The following is a 26,860-nucleotide window of genomic DNA, read 5'->3' on the forward strand; positions in this document are numbered from 1 at the left end:
GTCGCTATAGAGAAAGCCTATGGGACTCCGCTCACTACGGGTCTGTTAAAAACCCGACGTTATTTTGCACCCTGGAAAGTCAGTCACGCACTGCTGAAGGTCTCGTATAGGGCATCAGATATGACAGCTACTGCTTGGTGTGTTCCAGTCAACAGACAGCAGCTCTAGAAGTTACATCCTTATGAATTTTAACTGTAGCTCTGAAGTGACTCTTCAATGTCTTTGCCTCTGTTTCTCTGTTGTGCTCTCCAGTCCTAATTGGATTCTCTGTCCATTGCAAAATACTTGGTGTCAAATATTGCCCCTCCCCTGGAAAATATTGCTTCTATTATATCTGTTTTAAATTTTAAAATTGAGAGTTTCCATTTATTTTTTCAAGGGAATGTTTTAAACATCTGAATGTTCAAAACACTGATGTTCCACATTTAAGGAAAGGTTGAGATTCTTGATTTTGTTGAGTGGACATAGACGTTTCTCAGAGTTTCATGTTCTGTGGAACTTAAAATTTTTCCTCTCATTTGGGGGATGAAAACAGACATTGAAAAAGTGGAGTTTTTCTCCTGGATAAAGTCTGCATTCTGGTCATCTGAAATATAAATTTCTGAGTGGCCATGAATACCGTTAAGCAACATCATGAAAGGATTAAATGTGATTGCACATGATCCTGAATCCCTCTTTAGCAATATGCCCCTATTATGTAGGACTTCTAGGTGAGCCAGTAACAAAGAATTAAATCAATCTCCTATTAGTAGATGCCACCTGCCTGAGGACACAGCATTTAAAGCCCACGGCTGTATTGTAATGGTTTTTATTGTGGTGACATCTGAGAACCGCAGGTGTGGATGAGATTTCATTGGTACTGTTCATTGTGAAAAGACAAAGCAAAAAGTCAAAGCACTTGTAGTGTAAATACAGCACCAGGGGACACAAAGCTGGAGCTACACAGGTCAGGGAAGGACACAGCAAAGTATGCTCATGGATTTGCCCTCAGCCTCTTCCTTTGGTTTAAGCATCCAACGAGCTCCCTGGTGTTCCCTGCAGCAGATGCTAAGAGCAAGAGGCTGGATGTCGGGCAGCCAGGAGCAAGGGATCTAGATCGAGGAAGCTATCACATCTGCAAATGTATTCTGGACACAGGAGTCAAGACCCAAGTTCCATTGCCATGGGAGGAATGGATGAATCTTACAGAGAACATTGCAAGGAAGTTTCAGGTTACCTCTGGACAGCTGCTTGCTATGTCTCAGACCTGTTTTGTCTCACTTTTCCCCTTGTCCCATTTCTACTCTAAGCCACCAGGATGGGCTGTGCTGGAAGGCTTGTCACTATAGCTGCTAGAGAGGAAAAATGCTTCATCCCAGTGTTCAATAGGAACTGTGAAAACAGTAAATGGGATGCCTTTGTGAAGGAAGCAGAGGGGGTGCCCAAACTACCACCATCCTGCTCGCATCCCCTCTGATCTCTGTTTCCTAGTCCATTTCCAGCTGTGCCATCCTCAGAAATGGTTCAGATTCAGCATCCAGAACTGAGCACCTAGGGCCAGTTCAGCACCCAGGGCTGCCCCAAGCAGATATCTTCCTCAAAACAAGACTGACTGAAGCACTGCCCAGTCTCCTCTCACTCCTTCTCCTCATTTCTTTTTCTGCTATGTTTCACTTTGGTAGGAGGAAATTGTTTTGACTGTATCTTCCTTGTAGACATTAAATACCTTTCAAACCAAGGTCATAGTCCCTGGAGCTACACGGCATGCATGAATATAACAGTTCAAACTGGGTTTGCTGCCCTCATGGCAGACAGGGAGCTGCTACTTCTTGTCATGGGGGTTTCTCTCCAGGCAGCATCACAGTTCAGCATCCTGAGTTTCCGAGAGGAGGAAGAGAACTTGTGAACCCTCTTTTGCTTCCATGTGCACACCTGCAGTAACAGGCATGTCAGGTCTACCAGGTAATCTAAAGGGTGGCCATCTGTACAGTGCTTTGGGGTTTTTAGTATGCACCCACAGGTTTCTACTTCCAAGGAGAAATAACGCATCCATAACATCGAGATAGCACAGAGAGGTACAGCCTTGAAATAGGAACAACTAATGATGTGTGGCAGGTAGGCAGGGCCTGGACAAACTGCTGCATGGCATCGTACATGCCAAGTGGGTTCCTGGCAGCTGGTTCATCTTCCCATATCACATCTGATGTTTGAATAGAGGAAAACACATGAGTTTACTTCCAACGCCCCTCCCTGTCAGGCAGGTGACCTTTTCATAGGTCTGGAGCTCAAGGGAGAAGGCAGCCTACAAAGTGTTCAGATGGTGCTTGACAAATGAAGACATGTAAATGAGGTGAGGGATGATGGGGGGAGCTGGGGAGAGCCAGGCATCAGCAGGCACTGGAGGCCTGTCTTATTAGCAGGGGAATGTTTGCTTTGGCTCCCATGTTGAGGAGCTGCAGAGAGGGTTAATGGCTGGGATTGGACAGTGCAGAGGTTGGGATGGAGCACTGGGGATGATTTATCCCATCTGGGGAAAGGAAGCCAGCCTGGCAGCTCTCACTGTAGCACAGCTTTGCTTACAAAGCACTCAGGAGAGTGCACAGGGTCTCACATTGCTTCGTGCTGCCACTCTGCCAAGTGAGGAGCAATTTTTCCCCACTGACATCATCCAGTCCACCCTGAATCCCCAACTCTTAACACCCATGTGTGCTACCCACCACAGACACATGAGAGCCAGGTCCCACAGCTATCTTTGTGCTGACATTCAGTGTTGTGGAGCTCATACAGAGCCTGTGGTCATCAGTCTACTGGTTGGTGTTTTCCGGCCCCTTCAGTCATCGCTTTAGAAAAGGCTGTTAAGCCTAGAAGGGCAGAATTGCTCCCCTTTATGTTAGTAACTGTCAATTTTGTGCCAGTGTACACAACCCATGTGCAAACCTTAATCCCTGCTTCAGAGCATCTCAGTTTCTCCCTCCCTGTGCGCCTCCTCTGCCCAGAGCAAGCACAAGATCCCAGCTGGCCCCTTTCCCTGTTGGCTTCTCATAGGCACCAGCCTCCTTAGCCAGGCAACGTTGTTCCCACTGTGCCCTGTTGCTGCTGATAGCAGAATCTGGGCTAGGAGAGGCCTCCCTAAAGCCAACGATAACTGTCTAACCCCTGACTAACTGCAAGAGGGAGCCATTTGGTCCTGGAGTCCATCTCATCTGATCCATCAGAAAGCAGAAAGCATTTGTTATCTGACTGATCCTGACTATAACCCTCAGGAAGGCTTGAATGCGGTAGATGCAAAGATGACTTTCCGCCGGGTGAGCTAAAAGAGCTGGAAGCAATGATTGCTTGGATTACAGCAGACAACAGCTTTGTGATTTGTACACAATGAGGAAATTGGATCTGGGTTTGGATTTGCAGCTATAGGTAGCTCAGATTCTTCTGCATCACTCACTTGCTTCTGGGAATGGTCAGACAAGATGAGTTTTGGTTGAGTAGCTTATGTTTGCTAAAAGTTTTCTTGATAGGAAATGTGATTCAGTGGTTGTGGATTTTCTGACTAGATAAAAAGTTTGCAAACTGATCTGTTCTCATAGAAATAACTTCCTGGATTGCAGTTGTTCTGAAAGAGCAAAAATCAATACAATGTTCAACCTTAAGCTGCAAGGCACTTTTTCATCAGAACTCCCCATGTCCCCTTCCCCCAAATACTTTTGATGACAAATCTGGGGATTATTTTTTTCTCTTGAAACTAAGCAAAAGAAATAAACTTTAATAAAAGGAGTTTTCATGTTGGTTTTCCATGGAAGATGGGCAACCTGCAGGTATTTCTCACTGGTTCCAAATAAAATGCCTGTTTATTTCCACAGGTGAACGAAGTGGGTAGATATCATCCCTTACACACTCCCCATCCTGAATCCGAACTTGAGGACCCACACGTCCTTTCTTCAACAGTGAAAAGATTCAGTTGATTTCCTCCTCTTATCTCTTTCATTGTCTCTCTGCCTTTTGGGGTATAGCCAGCACCAGAAGGAGAATGAAATAGAGTGAAAAAAGCTATTTTGTCTCTTGCCAACACAGTTGGAAACAGGAAGTACTGGAACTCTCTCAACTAAGCCTGGCTTTGGAAGACCTCCAGCCCACTTTGTTGAGGCCTGAGGCTCCAGAGGTTCTGCAAAGTGGCTGAAGTCCTTGGGAAATGCCACATACAACCCAAAACCTTCATCTGTGTGAGTAAAGCAGCACTGATGGGAGCTGGGAGACAAGGTACACCTGCCTGGAAAATAAACTTAGTCCAGAAAGCCTGCATTTTGTATGTTGTAGGTTCATGCTCATGCACATTTATGTGCATGTTGATGAATTTGATTGCAGGCTTGCTCATGAATGGTTATTGGGAAGTCGTGGTTGTCTCTGCTCTGAATTCAGTGGTGAAGATGAGAAGGAGCAGAATGCAGAAGGATAGACTGACCTATGCACCAACACAATGTATTAGACATTTAGGCATCCTCAATCTCGATATCCACAGATCTTCAGACCCAGAACTACAATTAGCTAAAGACTTTAGCGCATGAAGGCTTTTATGGACACCAGGCTCCAAGCCCTAACCCTACAGCCAACTAACAAACCACATAAAGCTCTCGGCAGCCGCAGACTCTGTGCTGGTGCCAGGCACACAGAGACAGCACACACACACCCTTGAGACAAACTGAAAAGGCTGCAGCAAGCTTTTATTCCCTGGCACTGTTAGCTACATCAGGGAGTTAACAGAAGTTTGGGGCTTTGGCATCTTTTGCTGCTGGCAGCTCCCTCTGTCTTTCTAATCATGGTCCGAATCCGTGCCCAGCCCAGCCAGGAAGGCTCCGAAGCTGCCTCCAGTTTGCAGTCCAGCAGGATTTGAGCATGCACACAGCAAGTGCTTGGATTCAGAGCCTGGAGATGACAAGGAATGAACAGCATGTGCACCTGATGGGAGTTTTCCAGCCTGTTGTGGTGTCACCAGGAAGCCAGGCTGTCCTCCCATCTCCAGCCTCTGCAGCTGAGCTGTCTTTTAATGCCAGGATAACTCACTATAGCAATGATTGCACACGGCATTATCTCAGCATGACAAATGCAGGCCATGTGTGCAATGCCTCTGCAGCCCTGGACCACAATCTCTGATGCAGTTAACACTTTGATGCATTCAGGAGAATCATTTGCCAAGGCTGGCTCAGCAGAGGAATCTGGCTCCAAGTTCCTGCCCTCTGCTCCTATGGGAGACTTGCTCCCAGTCCCTACCTGTGGCCATGGTAACAAACAGAAGTCCTGCTCACCAGGCACGCTCCATCTTATCGACTCCTGGGGAGATTTATGGCAGAGACCTGATCTTAGTGAGGGAGCTAAATCCAATTCACTAAGGAATTACAAGCCTGTCCGATCAATAATCTATTTATCTCCTTCACTTTGCCATCTTTAAACACTCCAACGCTGTCAAAAGAAATTGAAAGCTTTTTAAAAACGAAATTATTGAACTCAGGAATAGCTCTGCTAAGGCTCCTGGAAAGGATCTTGGGACCAGGATGGATCCAGTTTGGATCCAGCATTTAGGAGAGATCTGTCATAGCTCCAGTCACTCAATAGCAATCCGACATGCAGACTGGGCTGACAGCGTACGCTGGTACTCAACACACAAGAAGAATCCAGCCCAAGAGATCACAGACGGTGTGGACACACAGTTTGCAGGAGATACCACTTTGACATTAGTGACAAGAAGGAATACGCATATGATGGGAGCACAGGAGAGTGACTTCCTCTGCATTCTCTTTGGTCAACATGAAGCATGAGGAAGGATAGTGTGACCTCTGCTGCACTGGCAGAGCCTAAGAAAGGCTCATATACCTACATACAGGTACTAAGAGCTAAGGGGAAACCGAGGTGTAAAGTGTTACCCCACCTGAAGATGCATCACTGAGGTCTGTGGAAGCTGCAAGCTGCATCGTTCATGACTTAAGCGGATCATGAAGTTTAATTTCACCAGCACACGACTTCGGAAGCAGTCACTGTGTCTCCCAAGGGCAGAGATTTGCTGCATCCCAGAAATAATGTTATTTTTCATCTCTCATGCAGCACTTCTAATTAATGGATTGTAAAGTATTTTGCATGGAAGAAAACCCAGGCGCAGACAGGAAGCTAGCTGAAAGGCAGCCAGTGTCAGAACCAGGAGCAGCATCGTAGCCTCTTTGAAGAACAGTTTCCATCATTTTCCAAGCTTCATAGCTAGTTTTACTTAACAAATGCAGGCCTTTACAGACCCAGGGGAGACTGCGGGATCAGGTCACACGTGTGAACTACCTGCATAGTAAAGCTCCTTGTCAAAGAAGTATTTATGCACATGCTTAAGCTTTTCTTCAGACCAACCCTGAAACAGAGCATTATTCACAGTCCCAATGGGACTGAACCATACATTCTGCTGCCCAAAAGACAGTCTATTTTCTTGGGTACAGAACTGGGGAATCACAAGCACAACTGCTCTATGAGAACAACAGTGCTGGAGAACAAGCATGATGTTCAGACCTGAAGTCATAGATGTTTGGGTAAGTCAGAAGTTCAGCTGACATTAATGATGTTGCATCAGTGCCTGTGGGTGATTTCAGCCCTATGTATGTTCTTGCCTATGGGATCTTTGCTCCCCAGATTGCCCCACTTTTAGCAGGTTCATGTACCTATTTTTCTACACCTAGAACTTCAGCGCTGAAGCTGCAAGGGGCTAAATTTCTCTGGAGATGGAAAGGGGCCACTTCTTCTCACTTCAGAGGTTAATGAATGGAGTTATTAGGATAATTAATGCTTTACTGATGAATTAGTCATCCTCTCAAGCCATTTCTGCCTTTCACTGTGCAGAGAGGCAGGGCCCTCTGGAGATGTGATGCATTCCTTGCTCAAGTAGCTACCTTGTCCTGACAGCAGCCTGGTTTTGGAACAGGTTACTGTGCATCTGCCTTTTCAGCAGGGGAGTTGCTTTCCTGTGGGAGGGAAAACCTCGAAGCCAAGAGCTGTGCTGGAGTTTGAGAGGCTCCAGGCTGCCAGCTGCTAGGATTAAGCTGTTTTCCATACTGTACTAACACTTTCAGCTCTGATTTAGGGACACCTTCGCTGTCCCCATCCTGAACCCATTTTGCCCACCACCCACCCAGCTCTGCCATAAGCCTCACTTCTCCTCTGAAGAACCATCTATCCTTGTCCTTCAGCTCCTTCCCCTTCATGCTTTTCCTGCTTTCTCCTTCCCCCAGTGTTACTCCAGCCCTGACCCCAAGCCTGTGTATTGATCCCAAGCTTGACTTGAATCACACTCTTTTTTTCAGTTCCTCTTTCTAAAGAGCATTACTGAAGCACTTCACTGAAGAGCAAATGCCCTTGTTGTCTTCTTGTTATTGGGAGTGTGAGAAAGTGCGTGGTGACCATGCCAAAAAAATGACTAACCTCTCTGTGGCAGTCCAATGAAACACTGAAAAGAGCTGCTGTCACACAAGAACTTCCTCCCTTGGCTGCAGGCACATTTGAACTGTGATTTCCAGGGGATGGAAAGCTGAGAGTGATTTCACAACATTGCTCCTGAAATAATCCCAGTGAAGTCAACAGGGCTCCTTGAACAGTGCTCGGAGTCACAGCAGCATCTCCAGGCAGAGTCCCATGGGCAGGTTAAGGTAAAGAAAAAGCACCCCTCCTCTTTAGGGTAAATTCAGCAGCACTCAAGATCACCATCATTTTGTTTTAACACAAGGTAAGGAACTTCATCTAACATAGAGTTTTTTAGCAGAGTGTTTCAGGTAAAGGATTTTGTATAAACACTTCAGATAAGATGAAGACATCCAGTAGAAAATGTGTAAGGTCTTGGGTTTTTTGGTCAGTTCTTATCAGAAGGAGAAAACAGAATGGAAAACTTGACCTTTTTAGTGAGAAATGAATACAGCACTTTGCTGTTTCAGAAGGGGAAAAACGTACAAGTCATTTAGAAATCTTGAAGTGTAGCAAAACAGGATTGCCATCCCCAGGCCTGCACTTCTCAAACCCCACGCAGTTCAGGTCAGCTTCTCTGACTTACCCTGCGAGCATTTGACTCTGCTCTCAGTGCTCAGACTTCAATCCTCAAATCCTATTTCCCCCTCCCTCTCCAGCTTCCTCCTAACTTGTTTATGATTGCCCCTCGGACTGTGCCCCCATTGGACATCCATCCATCTCTACGTGGCCGGCCGCCTTGTCGGTTTAAATGCTGCCAGTGATTTATGGCCCAGCAGCTCCCCAAACACATCTCCTGCATGTTATATGGCACTGGCGTAATGCTAAACTCTCTTAAACCACAGAGGAAGCAAACAGTGTTAATTTATGCCTGGCTTTTTCTTTATTCCCCAGCATAATTCTGATTTTAATGTGCCATCTACCCCACATCAATATCCTTCCACCGCTAGCAAGTAAAAACAAAAAAGTAGATATTTCATTTCCCATTCTCCCCCTCTTAAAAGGGTTTGCTGAAACAAGCTCACCCAGCGTGCCCTGAGGTTAGACAAATAGGAAGCAACTGTGGTCTGCCACATGGATGCTTTATGGGAAGGGCAATGCCCACAAGTGTCAGTTTGCTGGGAGAGTTGTTATCTATTGAATATAACGTGTGCAAGCATCTCCTGCATCAGGTTAAATTACTAGCCTGAGCTAATACAAGGCTTTAATACATAGCTAATTTATCAAGCTGCTATTACCATTTACTTCATGGAGCTATAGTCAGAAAGGACATCAAAGTGCTCCGGGAAAGGAGAATAAAAATAGGAGGCACAGAGAAAGGTAACAAAACATTATACAAAATCCATTGAAGGGCTGGGGCCACTGACAGGATGACTTGGCAGCTAGAAGGACTTGTATCCTGCTGGATCCAGGACATCTGCCACTAGTCTTTTCCTGATTGAGGAGCATTTAGTTTCTCCCTGGTGTTCCAGCAGCCCCACAGGGTTCTGCACACTAAAATACAAACCCTGTTGTCCTGGGTGCTCTTCACCTCTCCCTAAAACTATGGGTCAGGGAAAAAGATTTCACCACCTGTATTTTTCCAAGAGAGGACAGAAAGATGGTGATCTTGGTAAAATCCCCATTGAACCCAGGTCTTCAGAGTGCTCTTGAAACACAGAAGGTTTCTGTGCTTCTGATCCAGCTGCCTCAGAGCTTGCATGTGTTCCTAGTCTGGGAAGAGATTCAAGGTCACTAGGTAAACCATCTACAGATGAGACCTTCACACACACACATAGCCTATTGATTATGAAACATCAGCAACTCAAAATGCAGTATCTGGAAGAGACATGTTCTTCTGGACTTCTGCTGCTTGTTTGCTCCCTTCCCAGTCTCTCTTCTAGATGATACCCTACAGATTCCCAGTAGAAGAAGGGCCCTGAAAGGACTCGGGCAGTGCATGAAGGAGGAGAGGCGCAGATGGTCATCCCCCCAGTTTTGCTTGAATACAGTCATGCATACACCAAGTGCATGAAAACACATCTAATGCTGGTGTTCAGCACCCTGAACTGGCTTTGCCTCTCTTTGCTCTTTCTGGTGATGTGCAATGTCACTCACTGGGATTATATTGGTGCCAGAGAATTCCTGCATCCTGGTGTGTGTCACCGCGGTGCTGAGCAATGCTAAAGGGGGTCACAGCCTCATAAGCTAGGATAGGCCTTGAGAGTCCTCCCTTCCCTGCTGGACAACCAGAGCCTCCATTGGAAATCAGGCTACTTCCTTGGAGCTACTTGAGATCATAGTTTATTTTCCTCCAGAAAGAACTGTTGCAAGACAAATACCTCTCTCAAGATGACTGAAGTAGGTCACATTAGACAGTGCTCTGGAGACTGTCTGACAATTTCCCATCAGCAACAAGCACTGCTCCGCTCCTTTCTTTTCCTCCTCTCCACCATCCCTCTTCTCCTTTTGTTGCTAAGAAGTCTGTGAAAAGAGGCCTCTGTGAAGGGGAAACATCTCAACCAAAATGTGTTCTGCTTTGGCAGCTGGAAGAATCAGTGCTAACATGGCCCATGACTGCAGACAACAGCTTTTGCTCAAGCACCAGGCAGGCAAAATCATGATGGAGTTGAACAGAGCAAATCAGCACTATGCAGGAATTGAGCCCTGTGGGCCCTTTAGGGAGCAGGACTATAGTTTATAAGGTCAAGCATCATGTAAATTCCAGGCATCAGGCACTGGAATAGCCTGAGGGGTTTTGTTTGCTGTTCTCCAGAGCTGCTGAACAGATGTGAAGGGTCCTCTGCTGCCCATTGCCAAGCTGCTGCCTTCTCTCATGCTCCCATATGCCCCCAGAGAGCATCCTGTAGGCTTCCAGCTCCAGCATCACCTCCCTGCTGCCTGCCCCTGCTCCCTCCCAGCTAATGAGATGCCTTACACATGACCCCCAGACTCCATGCTTGGTTTTCAACTAGAAACAATTGGCACAGTGGCACCTTCAGGCAGCTTAAGGCTGTAGCACTGCAGGGATCTTGCACCCCAGCAGTGAACCCAGAGAGACAGAATGAATGTTAAACTCTTGTTTCAGATTATAAATCAGCAGCAGACACCCCTTAGACAAACAGTCTGATCAGATAAAGCAAAATCTCAACATCAGAAACAGCAAACCGGCCTGGACATGGAGTTACAATTGGCAAAAGCCTTTTGGCTGGAAAAAGGCATCAGGAGATTTTTTTTATGCTATGTGTTGGGTATTCCACAGAGCTCACTCTCTTCTCCCTGCCAAGACACTGTGGCTGTAGCATGATGGAGCCTTACAGCATCCCTCCATTCCAGCACTCTTGCTAAATCAAGGGTTACTGTGAGCATGTTTAAAAGGCTTAAACAGAGCAATAGGAGTGAGTAATCCCAGAGCAGGAGGCTGTCAGCAAATGCCCTGCTATCAGCTCCCTGCCTGTGCAGCCAGGCTCTCCAGTGGAGAAATAAGACAAGGACCTCAGGACCTCCTGCCTGCAAGAGGGACTGCAGCCACAGCAGTGTATCCTGCTTGCAGCACTCAGCTAAAATCCAGTTTGAGACTGTCTGGTCATGAGCAGGGCTCTGCAGTTGAGGAAATGCAACTGGGATTATACTAACAAAACAAATTGAATTCACTGGGTTAATGCTGTCTCAATTTTGGAAGACTTTTGTGCTAGATGGTTAGGAAGCTGCTGTCTCTCGCAGATGAGCTGTGCGGATTGCCAAATGTATGTCCTCTCAGAGGGAAAAATGAGGTTTGTTTCTGTTACAGACCTACAGGAGTTGTCTCAGTTTTACAAATTCCCTTTCAAAATGGAAGCATTTGAGAGGCAAAGAAATTGCTTCGAAAAACCCTCACCAAAAACACCCTTCTGAAAACTTCTTGATCTGATTGATCCATCAAGCAGTGGCTCAGGGTAAGGGAATGATGACAGCTGCTGCTTTTGCTGCATGCTCTTCTGATTAGCTTTGAATAAGATGCTCCCTTGTCACCCATGGCCCTCCATGTAGGGCACATACAGAGCTCTGTGGACTCTGCTGAAGACATCTGATGCTGGAGCAAATCTTCTGCCAGAAGGAAAGGATTTATTTGGCCAGGACTGTTTGGAAAACCATGATTAGATTTACATTCAGAACAGCAATAATAAAAATATAGAGAAATTCAAGGAATTCTTTCCAAAATTGATCAAGACCAGCTTTTCTAGAAGCAGAACCAGGAGCATCCACACAAGGTAACTCCACACAGTGGAGTTTCTGGTTTCCCAGCATCCATCTTCCCTCAACCTTGTATCTGCTTTGGGTTCTCCAACTAACCTGCCATTGTTTCTGAGGATATTATTTATATTACCTTCTCATATAAAGACACTGTGCTGCAGCAGAAAGCCACAACCACCAAAATCCAGTGTCCTCACCTGAATTAATGATACAAGGCAGAATCCCTATGAAAGGGAAGAAGGTTTCTTTTCTAAGACTGTAGCTAAGAATAGGCCTGCACATCCATTTGATGTTCCTATATGACATGAACTGCAGATTCACTCGAGTCTTTGGGATTCTTGCTAGATGTTTGGAAGGATGTTTCTGTCACTGGGGGAACATAAAATCCTCCCCTTGTTGTTTCCAGGCTGTGCAAACTTCCCTTCTGATCTCCCTTTTCTAGGCAGATGAGGCCACTGATGGGAATTATGGATTGCTTTTTGGTGCCAGGGGATCTGAACAAGGGCCAGAATGGAAGAACTCAGCCACATCTCCAAATGAGAAATGAGTCTAGCTCCAGCTTAAAACTCTGCTGCTCAGGTCCATCCATGTCACTGAGGATAATCACACAAGTAGCTTGTTGGAATCCTAATCCACAAAAAGAGAGACCCTGAGCTAATGGCTAAATAATCCCGACATTAAAACCTTCCATGAATCTCAGTGAGAGAACTGAGTTTCCAAATGATTCCAGTTAAATGAAACATTAAAGTCAGCACCCAGGGTGCAGGCTGGGAGATTCCCAGGGCAGTTGGGATGAGCAGCATTTCCAAGGCAGCATCTCTGACATCTCTGGCAGTGTTGAGCACTGTAACAGCACTGGTGAAATGTGGTCTTTATTGGTTCATTTTCATCTCTGTGCATTTGTTTTCATAAGGACGAGCCTGCATGGAGGGAGTTTTCTTTGCGTCTTTTCCTTCTTTGTACACCTCCTCCACCTGCCCCCCCCTTTTCCCCACCTCAGACTGGGCTGGCTGAAATAAAGCCCACTTAGTGATGAAATCCATGTCTCAAGCCTGTGGACATCAGCGTAGCCTTAATGAAATGTCTGTGCCTGAAACACATCAGTAGGCAAGAGCTGAGACTGGAAAACGAAGAGGCTGCTGAATAGCTGAAGAAATGGAGCTTTCAGAGTGGAAGACAGCAGAGAGAGCAAGGCAGCAAAAGGAGACAGACACACAAGGGGCTGCTTCTGTCTGAGCCAACCTCCTGCCTGCTAGAGTCACAGACCTTTCCTCATACCTATCCTCAAATCCCTCTTATTTCCAGCTCCCCCATGGGCCTACAGAGCCCTTACATACTCCCACAACACTCTCCATCCTCACAGGCCTGCACCCACAGATAGCAGAGAGCTCCTGTGATTCTAAAGGTAATAACCTGCTGGTTATTTTGTTAGGCAGATGATCGAAGGCTTTCTGAGCTCTGTAGAGACTTAGATTCACTTGAAGTGGAGACCTGCATGCTTTTGCTTGATTTCCATTCCAATTTTACTCTGGATTTTGGTCCATTTTACACTTAGGCAGCAGAAAGATGCTCAAAAGTCTTTATGTGCAGAGAGAAGAGGGGGGTCAGATGCAGGGAAGCCCTCAGGCTGTTATAATTTCCCCCTGAAGACAGGCTGACTAAGTAGATGGCATCTCCGAGCCTAGAAATGTGCTCCCATCAGCAGGTTTCATGACCATGCATCATTCAGTTGGTGACATCATTTGAGTCACCTCTCAAATATACACAGGGCATCAAGGGAAGAGGGGGAGCAGGGGAGAGCGCATGGCTGGGAAACACAGCAGTGGAAATACAGCTTCACTGATTTGAGATGACTTTCCCAATGTATTCAAACCTGAGCCTGTGCACACTGAAAACAAGGAGGCAGCTGAGGATGCACCTTCTTTGCTGGAGAAATCTGTCCAGAAACGCTTGGTGCATTCAGGCATTGGAAGATTTAGTACACCCAACACCGGATGATGCCACACAATATACCATTAAACCTTGATGGTGTGTCTGGCTTTGCCCAAATCACAGAGGAACCCTAGGATTTGACACAGCCATAAGCTCCCTTCCAGCAGCAGCATCCACTGACCCCTTTACCCTGAGAACTTACACAGTTTCTCTGTGCCTTGAAACAGTGATGGCGATCAGACTCTTAAAACCCAACACAAACACAAACCATCTATTGCCTTCTCTTTAAAAATGAATAATTATCAATACTATTGCAGGATGTGTCCTTTCAGTTGCTATATTTTCCTTTAATTCCAGCATAATTTTCCTCTGACTGTCTCCCAGAAGATGAGCGTTTGACTTTTCTGCTGTGCCCTTTCAGATGCATTACAGACTGATCTTGTCTGTGCCCTTAATGGCTTTGTCAAGAGACCATTTCTGCTCAAACCTTGTTAGTCTTAATAAAGATAAAATAAAGTCATAAATACTTTTGTGGTTTCCCTTTTGCTGGGCTGTAATTTGGCTAACAAATTCAATTAATTTGGAAACTAATAATTATTTGCTTAGAAGCAGATTGAAGGAATTTTAGTTGTAAATGGACTTTTAATGGAAAGACGAGATACCAGTTCTTGGAAATAGAAACTCAATGTGGGAAATGGGATGAGTGACATTTTCAAAATCCTTTCTCATTAACCAGCTTTGGCTTTCAGTAGATGTCATTTTTATCCCCATTTGTAAAGCTAATATTCCTCTCTGTCACATCTGTTGGGCAGACAAATCCACAAAGCCAGAAAAACCTCAGTGATGGAGCTATAAAGGCAGCGAGATCTTATCATAAAGATAATGGTTCATTTTCAGAGTTTGAATCCCAGACTCTGTTACTTTCTCCTGTAATTTCCAAAGCCACATCCAGGGAAAACACTGCTCATGTAGTGCTGCTAAGGAGTTTTACAGATGTGTTGTGATTTAAATGGAGAGTGGTTTGGTACTCTGTTTTCATTTGTTAATTGACTTCTCTCTTACTTGGGGTAGCAATTGGAGTAGTTGGTGATAAATGGATTGCACAGTCCTCTTTGTTTCAGTGCAGCCTCTGTGAAATAATCACAAGTCCCTCCTGACACCAGGTAAAGGGAGGGTGGAAGGTGGAATTTGGGATTCCTCTCCATCAGTAGAAGAACATGATTTGTAACTCAATATTTATCTAACAAAACTAAGAGGCAAAGCACAGAATCCACAACTCCCTTTTCCTGCATAACTTGCAGTAATTCAGTCCTCCTTGCAAGAGCTCACTGAATCCCCAATTCCTGTATACTTTGCACAACAGGTCTGGCTTCAGCAGAGCACAGCACATGTGTCCCTGCCTGGAAGACAGAAGATACTGGTGTGACTCCCTTCCATCCTGCCTGATGAATGGGACTGAAGGGTTTCCTTTACCTGGTCTCATGCACACTACAGCAATATCATTTTCAAACAAAAAGAGGGAACACTGTGCAGATCTTTGGAAGAAAAGCTCTGGCAAACACCCTCAGAAGAGGTCTTTGGACTCTCTAAACGTGATCAGGAATTCGCATTCTTTAGTATTCCTCTTTTAGCAGTGAAATTTTAGATCCCCCTTTTAAAAACATGTGATTCACTTCAGGTGCTTAAAAAGAAAGCAAAACTGTGCTTAACTATGTCCCTTATTGGATCTGGCCCTCAAAAAAACCCAGAAGGTGTTGGCAAACTCTGCTGCAACTCCATATGGTTGCTTTGTGGCTCCCTCTGCTCTTTAAAGGGGAAGGAAGACACATTCTCACTCTCATCCAGAAAAGCTCTGTTGCCAGGCTCTGATCTTCCAGATTATCACCCCTACAAAGAGGCAAAGAGACCTTTAACAAGGACTGGCTGGTCCCCTCTGTTACTTCTCCAGCCAGCATTTCTTCAGTGTCAGAGCTGTAACTCTGCATCTTTCAACCACTTCATGTGCGAGCTTTCAGCTTCTCAGTCCTCCTCCTCCTCTCTCCCACTCTCCCTCTTCTGGCTTTCAATTTACTCCATCACCAACACATTTGCAACAAGGAGGATCTCTCCTGTGCTTCTCACTGCCAGTTCATGTTGTCCTGATATGAAAAGGTAGTCAAGAATGGGGATAACTATTCTTTTAGTGGAGATGAAGACTGCAGCCATGTTCCCAGCTTTATGTGGGATCAGAAATTGCAAGAAAACCAGGAGTTACAGGAACTATAACTGAGTGACAGCAGACAGAGTTACAGTTTCTGGGACAGCAGCAACAGGTTTTAATTTAGATGTATGGAATGAGAAACCTTTGCCCTGATCCTTACAGACACTAATCACACCAAGTAGTAAGAACTGTTCTTGGAGATGGACTGACAGATGTGGGTGGCAAGAAAATGGTTAAAAACATGCCTTGCTTCAGTTTACAGCCTATTTGATTCCCAGAGAAGGTGATGTCTCTAGCTTATTCACACTACAAACATACACACATTCAATCCATACATATCTACATACATATATAGTCCCCTTGCTGAGCCTGAGCGGTCATTCTTCACTCACCAGGATGGTGAGGGAAAAACAGCAATGGAACAATACTCCATCCACTCTCAGAGCTCTAGCTCTGAAGCCTATGACACAAGCATTTTGCTCCATTCCTTCCTCACCAATCAAGTCCTTACTTATACTAAGGGTTCAGACACGGCTTGCTTTTTATTGTACTACTCATTGCATTAATTCTACCAAAGGCTGTGTGGGAAATGAAGGTTCCCCTTTGCTGTGCATTTTTCCAGCTCTAACTTACTTTCTTCAGTAAGTCTTTTGTAAGCAACCAGAAAAATCCATCTCAAAAAAAAAAAAAAACCTTTGCAGAACAAACAAGGAAAATCCTTGTTATTTCCACCACCAGCTGCATAAGACCAATGGAGAGCATGCTGCTCTGGGTACCAATATCACACTGGATGATGCAGTCAGCTGCCCAGAGGCACCTGATGCTCTGCATCAGATGATGCTCTAGCATCCTTAGTGTTGAATGATGTGAAAGCAGAAGCAAGGCAGAAGGTAGCGTAAGTGGTGCTGAGAAAGGGACAGGGGTTTATGCACCTAGGAGAGAGCCTCATCGCAATGTTCAGACCTGTACTTGCCAACAGAAAAGAAGATGCTGGAACCCTGGAGCTTAGAGCAAGCTCTGCTCTCAACTTGCATGAATGTAAATCTGCAGGAGGGTTGTGAAACCGCTGAGGGAAGAAAGAAGAGACACGTGCCTGTAAACACCTTCACTGCATCCTTTGAAGCCTGGGTGAAGGTGGAATAGCTTCAGAAGGTGCCATCTGGCTGGCAAGTGATCTGGCACTGGGCAGAGCCTTGGCTCCGGCTTGAGCTGCCATTTAAATTCAGAAGAATCCTGGGCAAAGCCTCAGGCACCACCTTATCCTTCCTCCCACATCGCATGACAAACTGCAGCTGAGCCTGGTGTAACGACCTCCGAGTGCTGCTAAACCCCAGCTATCCCGGCAGCTGATTCCAGGCAAGCCAAGGACATGGTGTGGCCGTAAACCAGATCCTACCTATGCTACCCAAAGCTGCAATCTGTCATTCACCACAGCTGCTTGCTGCAGACATACAGCCTGGTCCACAGGTTCAACCACGGCCGAGAGCCTTCTCCCGTTCTTGTGGGATCTTGCCATCCCTTTCTTCTCTCTAGTACTTGAAGTTAAAGCAAAATAAATGGCAGGAACAAACACTGGGAAAAATACCTCAAGTCAGATCAATGGATCTTATTTTTACATCAGTCTTAAAAGTTTCCTTTCTCTTTTACAACATTTGCTTCGATTTTCTTTGGCTTTTCATCCTAATAAAGTTACAACCTGAAACAAGGGGGAGGAAAAAAAAATCCCACTTCCAAGCAGGGCTTTTCTTAGTTTCTTTTTTCACTTAAAGCTGCCGCAATATTTAGAGTTGCTTAAAATGAGGAAAAATTGCCCTTTTATTCTCACAGAAAGGCTGTTTCAAAGAATCAGCAGTTTCTGATGAAAAATGCTTTGTTGCAATTTCCCAACCGGGGCTTTTACTGAGTGCACTGAGCATAGTCCTGCTAATGCTTCATTTCCCTATGGAAGGTGCAGATTCTCCCCTCAGGCTTTATGGGAGCTGTGCCATTATGGGGTTCGTAGCTGGTTAGTGAGAGCAGACACTTGAGCTTCCCATTTTAAGGAGATCTCTGCAGTTGCAGACCTAATATTACAAATGTTCCACTTTTCTACCTTTCCCAAACATTATTTTCAATGTAGACATCATGATCAGCTCTACTAATGGAGGAAGTCCTGCGTCCAAGATCCCAGCAATGCAGCACTGTGCCTCCAGCGGTACATCATGCCTGAACACAGGGTTATTCTCATAGCATATAGGACAGGGCATGCATCACCCTCTTTCTTCCAGTTCTGGCAAGAGCATGGACATGGGTAGGCTTCTCCAAAACGAATTGCAGAGCTGTTCTTAGGGCCATAAGTGTCACTCTATGACTTAGCAGTAAGGTACAAATATGCCACAGAAGCTTCTAGCTCAATCTATATTTCTCTTTTGGGGTCTTGGCTAAGCAGCTAAGAATGGTGCAACATGCTTTCTGCAGGAGAATCAGATACTAGTGCCCATTTTAAAGTGCTGTATTGAAAAGAACAGCATCGGATCCTTGAAACAGCCTCACTTCCCTGCCTAAGTCCCTGCCTTCTGCCTCCATACGATGCGGCTGCTGGCAGGAGATGGAGCCAATCTGCAAAATGAACATCTCCATGGAGATAAGATGAGAGCACGAGAAGGTCAGAGCCAAAGCATCAGGAGCAGCAAAGGAGTTCTTCAAACTTCATTTCCTTCCACAGAAATCACTTGATGGAGATTTGTTGAACGTGACACCTGGCTGCCTCGCGTTGCCGACTCAAATGAGGAGACAAAAGAGGAAGCTAATTGTTTCCAATGCATTCAAGTTTAATACAGTGCATTTTTAATTAGGGCTCTAAAGGGGAAGAGAATCAATTGCCTCTTGCAGAGGCAGGCAGCACTGGCAGGTGATGCCGTGTGGAGAATGGGAATTGCAGCAGGATGCTGAGGCTCCCTGATGAGGGGAGGGCCAGTGTACTCTCTAAGGGGCCCTGTGAATCAGATGCTCCTGGTGGCTCCAAGGAAGCTTGCCACTAAGTGGCAATATGACACCATCCAAGAGGACAAGTTTAGGGGAAAATGATACTGAACCACCCTGCTTTGGAGGTGCTCTGGTGCTTGGGGAGTATTTGTAACCCCAGGGAGCATCTGCTATACAGGACATGAGGAGGAAGGAAAAGCATCTGACTGTAGATATCCTTTCCCACAACTGTGGTGAGATCTAGTACCCCTCAATACACCTTGTTTGAGCTGGACCAGGATAGCCCAAAACCTACTGCTTGATAAGTGCTTGGTGACCTGTGCTTGGGGAGAGGGAAACAAAGGCAATCTTATGGTTGGGATCCAGACCTCTAGAGAATTCTGTATTAGCAAAACCATCCTAGCAAGCTCAAGTTGAAGGGACTCCAGTGAGCAAGCACAGCAAGCCCAAGGACTCAGGCTAAGCAGCAAATCCCTATGGCATACTGTCGAGACACAAGCACATACAACAAGAAGCTGGTATTGCTGAAAACTTATGTTCAGATTGTTCAGCAGACCGAAGCTGAGGTCTCCAAGGAGCTCAATTTCATGCCTTTAATGAGAATTATATTTCCTAAAGGAAGCAGCCAAAGTCCTTCAATTCAGTTTAATATATTGCAATAGCAGAAAGGTCTCAGGATCCTGCTTTCTCAATACCCTCATATTCAGTCTTTGCCAGGCAAAAATCACAGCCTTTTTCATGTCTTTCAACAGGACACTTTGGGATGTGCTAAATATATTCTCTTTGGTTTTGAGTGATGCCTGCGTCTATTGCTGAAGTCTATACCACAGAGATTTCTTTGCAAGGCCTACGGGGACCAATTCAGTGGGCTGAAAAGAAGATTGTTAGCACCATATGAGGGACCCTACAGCATCTTAAACATCTGCATGGGGCAGGCACAAACAGCGCAGGGCCAAGAGCAGAATCGCATCCTGACAGCTAGCTGGGATACTTGATGGTGTCTCAAAATGTACTAGACACCTCTTCTTAGCCAACTGAAAGCAGCCGGTGTTTGGCCAGTTTAGTAGTCATTTGATGCTGGTTTAGTTGATGGTAGTTCAGTTGAAACACAGGACAAGGCCTTCAAGCTGTGCAGTTAGGCTGAGGACAGAAATTAGCTCTTAAAACTTATTTGGAAGCTGAAGCTAACTTATTTATGGTATTGTAAAGCCAGAAGGGGTGGAAGTATAGTATCCATTAAAATAAAATGTTGAGTACAGACTGAGTGCTAAAGAAATAAATCCAATAGTGAAATTGACTTTACACATGTAAGACTGAGATCGGGACTTCATTGCCAGGAAGAATCTGTGCCTTTGCACTTTGTGTCTTTTCTATTTCTTCATCTATTCCCAATGAATCTCTGGAAGATGCTGTTTATGGACAAAACAGGGCATCCTTCATGAAAGATTTATTAATCAGAACTGCCAAATTCATAATTACTTTCTGGGCACTAAAATCGTTTGGCCTTATCAAATAAATGAGAATAACCGCTGATTATTGTTTTTGGAGAAAGAAGTAGCTGGTAATACGGAAAAAACGTGCACATATGAGGAAGATAATATGAATGAACATAGATGTGTTCATACAGATGTCTGAGTGGTCAAATGACTCATCTGTCTGAGAAAAAAAAAGGCATCATTTTCATATTGTGAGGCACTCAAGCAAGCCACCAGCACTTTCACTCTAACACGATAGATGGACTTCATTTGTTTCCCTGCTCCTCTTCTGCCACTGCTCTTTTATGGTTCAGAAGTGGCTTGAATTTCCCCCCTGTTGTTTTTACTCCAAAAATAGGGACCTCTGTTCAATAGAAATTAGTGGTGTTTAATGCCATCAAGAAACTCATAAAGACCTTGAGATTTTAAAGCTTTTCCACTTCCATGGTGGAACAACCATGCCTGATGTGCAGGTGCAGCCCTACAGCAATTTTTCCGTAAGAGTTAAAGGGCTTTTTACACTGGACCTGAGGATTCTGAAAGTCACAAAACATATCAAGTTCTGATTAGAAAGCTGTCACCATACCCAGAGGCTTTGGAAAATCCAGCCAGCTGCCCTAGGAAACCCTTTCAGCATATATGGGATACCCAGCCTGGAGTGAAAAAAGCTTCACAGCCATCAAAAGAAGGAAGATGCTTGTGCCCACCTGCTCTTTGAGCACAGAAAAAGGCATCTCTTCTTATTGACATGACTTTAGGCGCCCTTGAAACTGTTTGTGGACTTGCTTGAAGTTACACTGTGGTAACAATCGGGTGCTCTCTCCATCTGCTGGCCCCAGACTTGCCCTGCCTTTGCCGTGCTATGCTCCTTAGTGCTGCAACCTCTGGCCCTCAATTCTTCATGCTCATCCAGGAGCCCTGCAGCACTTGAGCAAGAGCAGCGTTAAACTCTTCCAGGCTGCTAACCTGGGGATTCCTCTCTTGCCCTCTTCCCAGCCTTTGCAGATTTTTCCCCTCCTCTCCTCCCGTGATGATTTATGGAAGGAAAAGTATAATTCTAAAATGAGTAATTGACGTTCTCTCGAAGCCATCTCCTTTACTCTACTTGTTCTCTTAATTTACTTGGTTTATACCAACTGATGACAGAAGCCTATTGTTTTGCTGAAACATTAACTTCACAAAGTCATTCTGCTCCCATCTGCAGCACTAAAATTAATGATTCCCTCTGCAACATCTGTTTAATTAACTATCGGCACCATACAAGAGGCATCCAAATACCCCAGTGACTAAATCAGCCTCAAATTAGGGAAATACGATGTTAAATTGTATCAGAGAGAAGCAGAGATTATCCTTTTGAGTGCTGACATTCATTAGCTACCAGCCACCCCATGTATCTTCCCAATGAAAAAGTGTCAGCAGCTCCTCGCCATAAAGTTTTCATTTAAGGGTTGCTGATCCTTTAGCCACGGTGAGTAGAAAGAGAAGGGGGTGGAGGGACATCAGCAAGTTGAGGCCAGTGCTCCATCATCCCTGCTGGTGGACCTGTTGCTGGGATTAAAGATAAAGATAAAACAGTGCTGCCACTAAGTGCTGCCTATGTTGCTACCGTGCGTTTTGGAAGCTGGTGCCTGCTTCTAGAGCTGCAAAGACAGCAAGACTCATTGTAAAAGCTGACACTGAGATAGGGAATGTCTGGGGATACAGATGAAGGTACCAGTCTCTTGGCTACCCAGTAAAGAGAGAGATGGGAGAAGGCAGCTCTAACAGGCAAGTGATTTGGACATCCAGGTCCCTAAAGTGCCTGAGGGTATTAAAGAGTTGCTTACAGCCACTGCTGTTAAGCTGTTAATGTAGACGCATGCCCAAATTTGTACAGGTAAAATACAAAATAAGGGGCTGACTTCAGAGGTTTTGAGGAGTTTTTAACTCCCTCTCCCCCCCCCCCCCCCCCAGTTTGAACTCCCTCCCTCCTTTAGGTTGCCATGGCAATAAATGCAGCGTGAAATTGCAAGTTTACAAAATGCACGAAGTCAGCAGCATGGCAAAAGGGAAGGAAAAGAAGGGGAAAAGCAGGGAGGGGAGGCTGGAGGGAATGGCGCCTGGCTCATAGGGCTGCCTGTAGAGAGGAAGAGGAAGAGAGCTTAGGGCCAGGCAGGCTGTACTGTGGCCGGATGCAGGAGGGCATTAGTAAGAGGAAAGCGTTGTCTCTTGGTTTCCTACTCAGTAGTTACACTGATCAGACTACAGCCTGCTGTACCCAGACAGTCTGCTGTCTATCCAGACTTCCTACCCGAGATGAACTTCCTCCGAAAGGGGAATTCTCAGGGGATTTTTGCCACTTCTTGGCAAACTAGGAAAGCACTAGGTTGTTGGCTTTAAAGAATGAGCCTGAACTGGAAGTGCTGAAATAGCTCTGAGGTTCTCTAATGCACGAGCTCAGGTCAGAAAAGTGCATTCATGGGGTCCTCTGGGGTGAGATTTTTCAAAGCACACCAAGCCTGAGGCTCAGTGCCTACAAGGGCCACACTTTCATCAGAACTCAGTTCCCACTTAGGCTGCTAATTAATCTTTGCAAGCACCTCAAAGTATCCATGCTGCATCTGCAGCTGTGATGTTGCCCTGAAGAATGGCTCTAGCTAAACTACAACTTCTCAGTTTAAAAACCCATTTTCTCTCTCCTTAAGATGGTATTTACTGGCTTTCTTGGCAAACCAGTTCTGATTTTTCTTTCTTGGCTTAAAGAATCAACGCATGTCTGAAAGACTGCTCTGAAATCTACCCTCTACCTTGTCTTCAAATCAAACTTAAGTAAGAGGAAAGAGTTGAATGTGGCTCCTTTAAACCCATGCAATCAACTTACAGGCAATGTGTTGGCATATTGGGCACATCCGGCACATCTGTAGACGGTGAATACATTTCAAAGGGAGTATGGGAAGACAAAATAAATGAGGCTGCTGTTAGACAACAAGCAGAAATACAACCCTTTATTCCCCCAAGAGGGGCTAAAGGCCATGAACGTAATTATTCTTATACTAGAGCTCTGTTAGCCTCACCTTTCTCTGAGAATAAGCACTTTTCAGCCCTTCACTTCTCATCTTTTCCCAAAGATCCTAGCTGTCTCCTGTTTCTTGCCATTGGTCTCAGTGGTTAACTCCAACTCCATCATTAATTTGGGTGTTTCAAAGGTTGGTTTCCACAGTCTCTCGTTTCTTAGCAAAGACACAATCATTAAGATTTGATTTGGTTTAAGGACAGCCACGGTCTGTCTGTCTCCATGGATATTCCATGAGCATTCTTTTGAAGGAACTTTCAAAGTGGGTTTGTCAAACCCTGTTGATATTTAAAATACTTTTATGTAATTCATGGTGAGAATTTTTAAAACGTTTTTACATGACGTAACAAGACATAATAAGAAACTGACTTATTTGCTTTAGAGGTTAATTCAAACTAACATACCCAAGCATCCCTTTGTAGGCATCTCCTATTGTTACCTGGTTGGTAAAGACGGAATTGCAGATGAGTGGCCCAGTTAAAACTAGTCCTGCCTTGTTGAGAAGAGGTGCCTGTGTGGCTCCAGCAGTAGGAAGATGTTTTCTCCCATGCTGCACATATCTACATTTGCGACATCCACACGCATCAGCACGCAAGCAAGCAGTCAGTAGCTGCTTTCTTATTACTCATGTGCTGAGGTTAATGGCAGAACTCTACTGACAGAGCATGTAAAGAATGTACCAAACCACATTTAAAAGTGTGACATGCAATTCAATATCAGCCAGGGGAATTACAACACTCTGTAGCTGGATAAGATGCTAAAGGAGCATGAAACACATGCTATGCTTAATGTGATTTTTTTTAAGACTGTTTCCTTTCCAAGCTTGTCAAGGAATACATTGCACTGTCAGAGTGCAATGACGTGAACCTCAGACATGAACAGCCATGGCAGTTGTGGTGAGGTGGAGACAGAGCTAGCACAGTTTATGCCTCTGCTTAGATAAGGAAGTCAGATGAACGCCAGCTATAGCTTAATGAACAGAAACCTCTCAACACACAGAAGGATGAAGAATGAAAGTGTTATTCTAGGTGCAGAGGATCTACAACCCTGGATATTGCTGATAATGTAAGCAGAAGGAAGATAAGGAGATTGAAGGTCTTTAGGGGAGAGTGTCCCTTGAAAATCCAGCACTGGAAATGAGGTATCAATATTTTCTTGGCAAAATGGCACACAGCTCTGAGATCTAGTAGATGAGGAATTAGAGATTGCTTGGATGGTGCACAGAGAAACCAGCTGGGACTGGGCAGCTAGTCCAATAGAGACTGCACACACAAAGAGGATAGGAAAGCCACTGCCATATTGTGTTTACAATTTTAAACATATATATTTTAATATGTATATATAAATACACACACATATATATATAAATATATATATGTTTATATAAATAGTGGGAGAAGATACAAGGGGAAAAAGTGGCCCAGGACTATGTAGCCGATCTGTGCCAGTGCTGGGAATTGATTCTTCAGACTCACAGTATTTAGCCCACTATAACAAAAAACACTGACCATAAGGAGAACAGATATGAGCCTGTCTTAATTATTACCCTCAAGGTTTGGATTTATATATTTATTTATTTATCAAAGATGGAGGAATGACAGAATAAGAAACACTGAAAGCTTGTAAAATCCTTTTCATATCTTTAATCAATCATGACTGGTGTATCTCCCATATATTTTCCCAGTTTAAAATAGAATAAAGATGTCCTCTCCTATCATAAACTTTCTTCAGTCAGCTGTGCTCCTTACATCAGCACAATGACCCAAACAGGATGGCTGTATTAACAGATATGATCTAGCCTTTAATGGAGTTCAGCAACTGGGATTAGCTATCCGTAATGTAGTTTGGGCTGTCAGGCACTATACGAAACTGCTAACACATTACAAGTTATAGGCATCAATTCTTTCTAAGTGAAAAGGCATTTCAAATTCAAAACACTTCAAACCTAATAACAGGAAATTATCTTGATGGATCCCCTTCAACATGTACCAAAAATAAAGAGAGGAGGAGAAAGGGTCAGGCATCCGATCAAAACAAAATCATATCAGTGCTTTTTATCTCTTGCTAGCGCAGAGCAATGCAGAAGAGTGGATTTGGATGTCAGGGAGGGAGTGAATTGTAAGGTGGAATGAGAAAGAAAGTTTGCAAACCCCATTATAACAGGGAAAAGGGAAAGTTTTCCTGCCTGTTTGGGTCAATGTGTACACCAGAAACATCAGTCTGACCCAGCAAGATGACTGAAAAGTCCCTTGCAGGTATTTTTCCAAAGTAAACTGAGGAGTCAGTTAGGTTTCCATAGGTTTCATGTTTTGAAGATGTACTTAATGAGACCTGATTTTTCAGATCAGACAGTCAGTGATTGCTGAAAAGCAGGTCCTTTTAAAAGCACTATTGTTAAAGCACACATTTAGAGTGCACGCTCCAAAAGTGTGCACGGTGTCTGAAAATATTGTCCATTTGCCCCTTTAATCCCCAGCAATGATCCATGGCTAAAAAGCATTAGAGGAGACGAGGAAGGGTCAGAGTTGAAGTAGTGAGTGCTGACGAGCTGAGTCATTGATCACTTGCATGTTATAATCCATCATTTTCAAATCTCACTTGTCTGAAAGCTTTCTGTGCTGTCAAGCTGAGTCATTTCTGCCCATGAAAGAGCAGGCTAGGGAGGAAAATCTCTCAGAGAAGTGGCTGTGCACCAATCCTGCCACTGTCCCCTTTTCTCCACATCTCTGTCTGTCTCATCCTTGGCATGTGAATTGGCCAAGCCACCATCTGACAACCTCAGAAAGAACAAAGCTTTCCCAAGTTGGCAAGAGTCCCCTAAGGAAAAGAAACGGGCCTGAAAAACAAATTGAAAGCAAGACAGACAAACCAAAAAGGCATATTTTCCTTTTAGCACATTTTGGGAAGAGCAGGGGAGAGAAGTCCCTTACGGCCAGAAACCTGCACCGCCATTGGCTTTCCAGCTCAAGTCAGAAGCCCAGGGGAAAGGCAGCTCTTCACCACCTGTCAGGAGGGATTGCAAAGACAACAAAGTGTCTTGTAGAAAAACAGTGCAGGATAGTCATTTGAGACTGCCTCATTAGTCATACAGCGTTTGCACATGCCAGTGGCTGAAGGCAAAATATGACCTTAAGTTACATTATCACACCAAACACAATGTCTTTCTTTGCAAAGGGAGAACAAGAAAGAGTGAATGTACTGCATGAGACATAAGGGATGGAGCTTTGATGGTAACAAGATGGTACAGCAGCTATAAAGGTGGACGTCCTTGATTATCATCTCTGTTGCAGTAGTAGCTCAGACCTAGGAATGTGCCAGGTGCTGGATAAAGGCACTCTGAAATAAACGTGCTCTGCTTCAAGGAGCTTTCACCCTATATATCTAACGTTTCCCAGTGGGTGAATGTTATCAACAGACAAGACAGTCCAAGGCAGGAGTGTGATGACATTAAAGCTATTGGAAATCTAATCTTCCCTGCAAAAGTCAAAGCAGACACTAGCCCTGACTGTGGAAGGAGGGGAGTGTTTCACAAAGTGCAAAGCACCCAGTGCACAAAGAACCAAGAGT

The sequence above is a fragment of the Neopsephotus bourkii genome, unplaced genomic scaffold (genome assembly GCF_033783945.1).
Source record: "Neopsephotus bourkii isolate Nb327-2 ecotype Australia unplaced genomic scaffold, CSIRO-AGI_Nbou_v1 NB_659, whole genome shotgun sequence".
Classification (NCBI taxonomy): domain Eukaryota; kingdom Metazoa; phylum Chordata; class Aves; order Psittaciformes; family Psittacidae; genus Neopsephotus; species Neopsephotus bourkii.